Below are 6261 nucleotides of genomic sequence, written 5' to 3' on the forward strand. Positions count from 1 at the left end.
GTCATTAGAAATTTTCTGCATCCATTTCCACTCCTGTCTCCCATTGCTCCAATTTATGACAGCAGAAATACAACAAACCAGAAGAGTGATTACAAGTCAAGGCATTGGCCCAACTGGGATGAGGAAGTGCACGCCCCTTCCTAGCTTCCAGATCTCACAGGCAGCAAACAAATCAGGGAAGGAGTGTGAACTTGAAACCATGATCAGAGTTGGCTTTCACAAAGACCTCAGTTATCAGTTCCCAAGTGGAGGCTATGTTGTTGCCCGGAAGATATCAGAAAACAGTTTGTATGATCAAGCTTAATCAGAAGAGAAGTAAGAAACTACCACGGGTTTCATTCTGGCTAGAATTCAGCATGGACCTACCGAGTAAATGAAAATGTAAATGAACTATGGGGATAGGATATTCTTTTATGACGTCAGAGCCACTTGTTTGGTTTTAGGGCTATTGCAATAAAGTTATTTACAACCATCACCAAGAGAATGGCTGGGGTTTTTTGTTGTTGTTGTTGTTTTGTTTTGTTTTGTTTTGTGAGACATGGTTTCTCCTTGTAGATTTGGAAACTGTGCTAGAACTCACTCTGTAGATCAGGATGGCTTCAAACTCGCAGAGATCCACCTGCTTCTGCCTCACAAGTGCTGAAATCACCGCCCAGTTTGAAAATGGCAGGTTTTTGAATAACCTATAATATAATATACTTAACATTTTCTAGGTTTGCTACAGCATCTAGTTTCCATTTTTATTCTCTAGTTTTCATTCTGTTTCCAAACTTGTCTTTGCTTGGTGTTCCAAGGTGAGACCATTTGAACCATGTATGAAAAGAACTGAAAAAAAGAGGTAATCTAAGCAGAGTTTAACCTATGGCATTAAATGTCAGTATTTTTCTATCTTTTAAATGAGAGTGCCACATGTAGACAGAATGAATTGTTGAAATTAGTACACAACAGTATTGGGAAGTAATCTCTTCCCCACTGAATGGTGAATTGTGCTCCTTCAGCCCATTTTTATACATGCTTCTAATAATAAACTATACAGTATGTAGCCACATAAAAAACTTCCATACGTTGTAGAAAATAATAATCTCACTATCCATAATTACAGGCAATGATTGCAAAGTGGGTGGGGGAGGGAGTCCTAATTTTCTTAATACTCTCATGCATGGAAAAACCATCAAACTTCTCTTCCTATTTGTAATTGCATTGACTGATTCTAGCTGGGTTTGCTTTTCCAAATCACAAGTCAGATCATTGAAATTTTGCTAACAGGTCTTTGGGCAGCTTCTCATCACTTAGTTTCTATAGTCCTAAAGGCCTTGATAAGAATCTCCTGAAGTTACATTTATCTTATGCAATCACTCCATCAAGGATCAGGCTGGACTCTCTATTCATTGACCTTATATCTTGATTAAGTTTTGGCTGGAAACTAATAAAGCTGGGAACTAGAAAATGGAATAGTCCATCATTTATGGAATCTTGCTTGAAGACGCTGTAGGGGAAGGAATAATAAATGTTCTCTTACTAAGGGTCTGCCAAGTTAATGGGTCTAACTTTTTCAAGTTACTAATAGGATTAGGGATGTTGAAAACTGTGTCCACAGAGTTAAATAGGTGTGGAAAGTCAGGGGAGAAGTTTCACATAATTAATTTTTAAACCTTGTTAACTACTATTTCTGAGTATGATATATAGTTACTCAAAATCAGATCTTGCTATCTAACACATGTCAGTTCTGAATATTAGCTATTCTGTGCCATGATCTTTAAAGCACACAGTATGTATGCTAACATGTCTTCTTAATCATGGGCAAGCAATATATCATGAAGATCTTGAAAGAATTCTGTCCACTAGTAGTATCAACTGGATCTAATATATTATGCTCAAATTACATTGATATTTCTATCTTCTCTATAAAATATTTTCAGAGGTTAGATCAAATGTCCTGCAACAATTAGAAATTCCAACATTTTCCCACAGAATTCTATTGGTTTATTTCTGAAGACATGTTATTTGTTATATACTAATATATTGTAGTTCCACTTGTATGGCAAACTGTTTCAATCAGGGAGGTCGTTTCTGTGATCTGAAGAATAGTATGACTCATGTCTCCACAGTTTCACAACTTTTCTTTTTGATATAATTTATGAAGTGTTTCTTTTTAACTCATATACTAGTTTTTAATATCAAAATGTTTCATATTTGTCATATTTTAGATTTTAAAACTTGAAATATAATTTGAAACATTTATATTTTAATTACAGCATCTAGTAGAGTTATACTTAATATATTTATCAATATATTTGAGGTTGTGTCTAAAATTTAATTTTCCAAATCAGATTTAGGAATGAAAAAAGTATACAAGTGTAGACATACATCCATGTGTGCATCTAGACATGTGTTTATGTACATGTATGTGTAAATGTGTATACATATATGTTTATATGCATGTATGTGAGTGTATGTATGCGCTTATACTTGTGAGTATGAATGCATGTATATTTGCATGCAAGTATGTTTACAAGTGTTTGTTTACATATACATGTGTGTATATATATATACATGTATTCATCTATGTTTGTACATGAATATGCTTGCACATACATATGAATATGTATATGTTTGCCTGTATGTCTACACAAGTGTATATATCTGTTTTTATGTACCTATGTATATATTTATATGTATGTATGTATGAGTATGTATGAGTATGTATGTGTATATGTATACATGTTTGGGTATATGCATGTATGTGTGTGTGTTTGTGTATAAGTATATGATATATGTATGTGTGTATACATGTATCTGTGTATTTACACATGCATACATGTGTGTGTATATTCATGTAGTATGTGTGTGTATGTAAATAGAAGTTTCTTATCAGCCTGGTCCCACAGCTCTTTAATTCCAAATAAATACACAGAGGCTCAGACTTCTTAATGGCTAGCTCTCTCTTAATTTTTAACCTATTTCTGCTAATCTGTGTATCTCCACATTATATTGACTTATCAGTGAAGCCCTGGTCTCTTGTTTCCTAGACAGCCACTTGGCATCTCTCCAACTCTCCATCCTACCTTTGTCTATCACTGTTTGGATTTCCCACCTAGCTAAATTCCACCTGTGGATTGGCTGAAACAGCTTTATTAATCAATCAATAAGAGAAACATTTGTGTGTGTGTGTATTTGCATGTATGTGTATATATGGATATATGTGTATATACAGTATGCATAAAACCACAGAAATTACTAAAATATATTTTGAGATATTCCTTCATATAATTTATGTGAACAGAATGTGCTAACAATAATTTTCAACAACTCTGTTTTGGGCTATGAATAAAGCCAAGTGCATAAGGAAGCAGACAGTGCTTGGCATGCTGCCACCTAGCTCTGAACCAAGATGTTTGTAAGGAAATTTTCCAGGCCTCTTTGGTTTCAGGTTGGTTAAGCACTCTGAGTTTCCCAGTTCAATTATATTTGTAGTTAGAAGAGAGAGATTAGAAATTATAAAAGAATATACAAAACAACAGTCATGCCCACTTCCCCTTGGAGGCTATACACAGTAATAAGTGATACAGCTTCAGAAGTGCACACTTCATTCTTTCAGCATTTTTTAGTTTTTTTATTTAAATTAGAAACATGCATGCTTCAAATGTCAATCCCAGGTCTCCCCCCTTCTACCTCCCAGCCCCCTCACCCCCCACCCCCAGCCAAATCACCACATCTTTGCCCAGGGAGGATGAGGCTCTCCTTGGGGGGGGATCTCCAGAGTCTGTCATTTCATCCAGGGCAGGACCTAGGCCCTTCCCCATCTGCCTAGGCTGAGAGAGCATCCCTCCATGTGGAATGGGCTCCTAAAGTTCATTTGTATGCCATGGTGAACACTAATCTACTACCCAAGGCCCCAGAGATTTCTGAGGCCTCCTCACTGACACTATATTCATGGAGTTTGGATCAGTCCCCTGTTGGCCTCTTAGCCATCAGTCTGGGGTTCAAGAGTGCCCCCTTGTCCAGTCAGCTGTCTTTGTGGGTTTTACCAGCACGGTCTTGACCCCTTTGCTCATTGCTTCTCCATCTCTGTCAATAGGTTCCAGGGTGTCAATTCAGTGTTTGGCTGTGAGTATCTGTCTCTGCTTCCATCAGTCACTGGATGAAGGTTCTAGGATGTCATATAAAGAAGTCACCAAGCTTATCATTAGGTAGGGACTATTAATGTAGTCTCTCTGCTATTACTTAGTTTTCCAGTTGGTGTTATCCTTGTAGATCTCTGGAAATCTCACAGGTGTCAGCTCTCTCCTCAAAGCTATCATGACTCCAACTATTATGGTGTCTCTCGTCCTGGTCTCCTCTATTCATACCCCGACTTGACCTTCCTACTCCCTCATGTCTTCTTAAGCAGATTGGTACTGCATCAGAAAAGTCTGGCTGATCAGCCTAATATTCATAGTTCATAGTCATTTCTCTTTGGTAGTGCCCATTTTCCTTAACTTTTCATGTCATTATTTATATATGAGAAGTAATAAATTTTGCTTCAGGCAGTTGAGTTTCTCAAGAAGAAATGGAAACTGAGCACCGAGGAAGAGCATGTGTCCTCTCTAACTTGTCCCTAACAACTAACACGGCAGTAGACAATTCATTATAAGGCTTTGTGTCTATCTTTAATTAAAATTTAAAAAGAACTATATTCACATTAGGATTTAAGATTTGTTTTTGCCTGTTTGTATCCATTTCTCTCTTCTTAAAAAATCTCAATAGAGTAGACATAGCATTAATCAATGGAAAATTTTCAGTCATTACCTCACTCTATGTGCACAAAACATTTGTGGTGTTTTCAAATTATCCTTATTTATTGAAAAATAGTTTTTAATACACTATATTCTGATGATGGTTTCTTCTCTCCTGCCTCCTCCCAGATCCTCCTTGAACTCTAAATATTTTATTTCTCAATCTCTTTAGAAAACAGACAGATTAAAAAACAGAATAAATAAAAAGAAACACACTCACACACAGACTAAAACCCAGGGAGAAAGAAAGAGGGGAGGAGAACATGAGGAATCAGGAGAGTCCAGTTGGGGGAAGAAGAGAGAAGAGCAGCAAGGAAAGAGATGCCTTAATAAAGGGAGCCCTTATGGGATTAATGACAAACTTGGCACCAGCTCTGGCAAGCCGAGAATCCACAGGATGATCCCAACTAAGAATCTAAGCAATAGCAGAGAGGTCCTTAAATGCCCTTCGCCGATAATGAGATTGATGACTATCTTAAATGCCATCATAAAGCCTTCATCCAGCAGTTGATGGAAGCAGAAGCAGAGATTCACAGCTAAACACTGAGCTGACCTCCTGGAATTCAGTTGGAGAGAGGGAGGAGTGATGAGCAAAGGGATCAAGACTGTGGTGGGGAAACCCACAGAAACAGCTGACCTGAACAAGGGGGAGCTCACGGACCCCAATATGACACCTGGGGAACCAGCATAAGAATGAACCAAGACCCCTGAACGTGGATGTCAGTTGGGGGATGAGGGCAGTCTCTGGGGCCTCTGGCAATGGAACCAGTATTTATCCCTAGTGCAGGAATGGGCTTTGGTAGCCTATTCCCTATGGAGGGATAATCTGTCAGCCAAGATACATGAGGGAGGCCCTAGGTCCTGTCCCAAATAATGTGAGAGACTTTGGTGATCCCCCATGGGAAGGAAGCCTACCCTCCGTGGGGAATGGATAGGGAGTAGAATGGGGGGATGGTTGGGGGATTGGGAGGATGGGAGGGAGAGGGAACTGGGATTGGTATGTAAAATAACATTCTTTTTAATTTAATTAAAAATTACATAGTTTAATTAACTGCTCCCATGTTGGAACATGGAATTTGGGGTACCCTAAATCTTTGTTCCTGGACCATGTTCACGCAAAATGGCTCTAGGATAAAACATAACTTATTCCCTTAAAAAACACACAAAACTGTAAATGATAACACAGAAACAAACGGTCAGTAAGACCTAAAAAACAAAATGCCCAAACAAAGCAATAAGAGACAAAGGTCTAAAAAAACACCTTTGAGTTTAGTTTGTTCTCTCTTACTATTGCTGGACATGGCACCAACCCTGCAGTATGGTTAATATACCCAGTGAGAATATTATTCATAATATTTAAATTTTCTTTATTATTATCCACTTTATAACCTCAGATTAGTTTGGATCTTTGACTAAACAAGTATCAACATTATCCCATTGATTTAATTATGTTAAAAACCACTCTCCAGAATAGCTGTCTTTTGGC

This window comes from Mesocricetus auratus, unplaced genomic scaffold, assembly GCF_017639785.1.
Source record: "Mesocricetus auratus isolate SY011 unplaced genomic scaffold, BCM_Maur_2.0 Super-Scaffold_100676, whole genome shotgun sequence".
NCBI classification, from domain to species: Eukaryota; Metazoa; Chordata; class Mammalia; order Rodentia; family Cricetidae; genus Mesocricetus; species Mesocricetus auratus.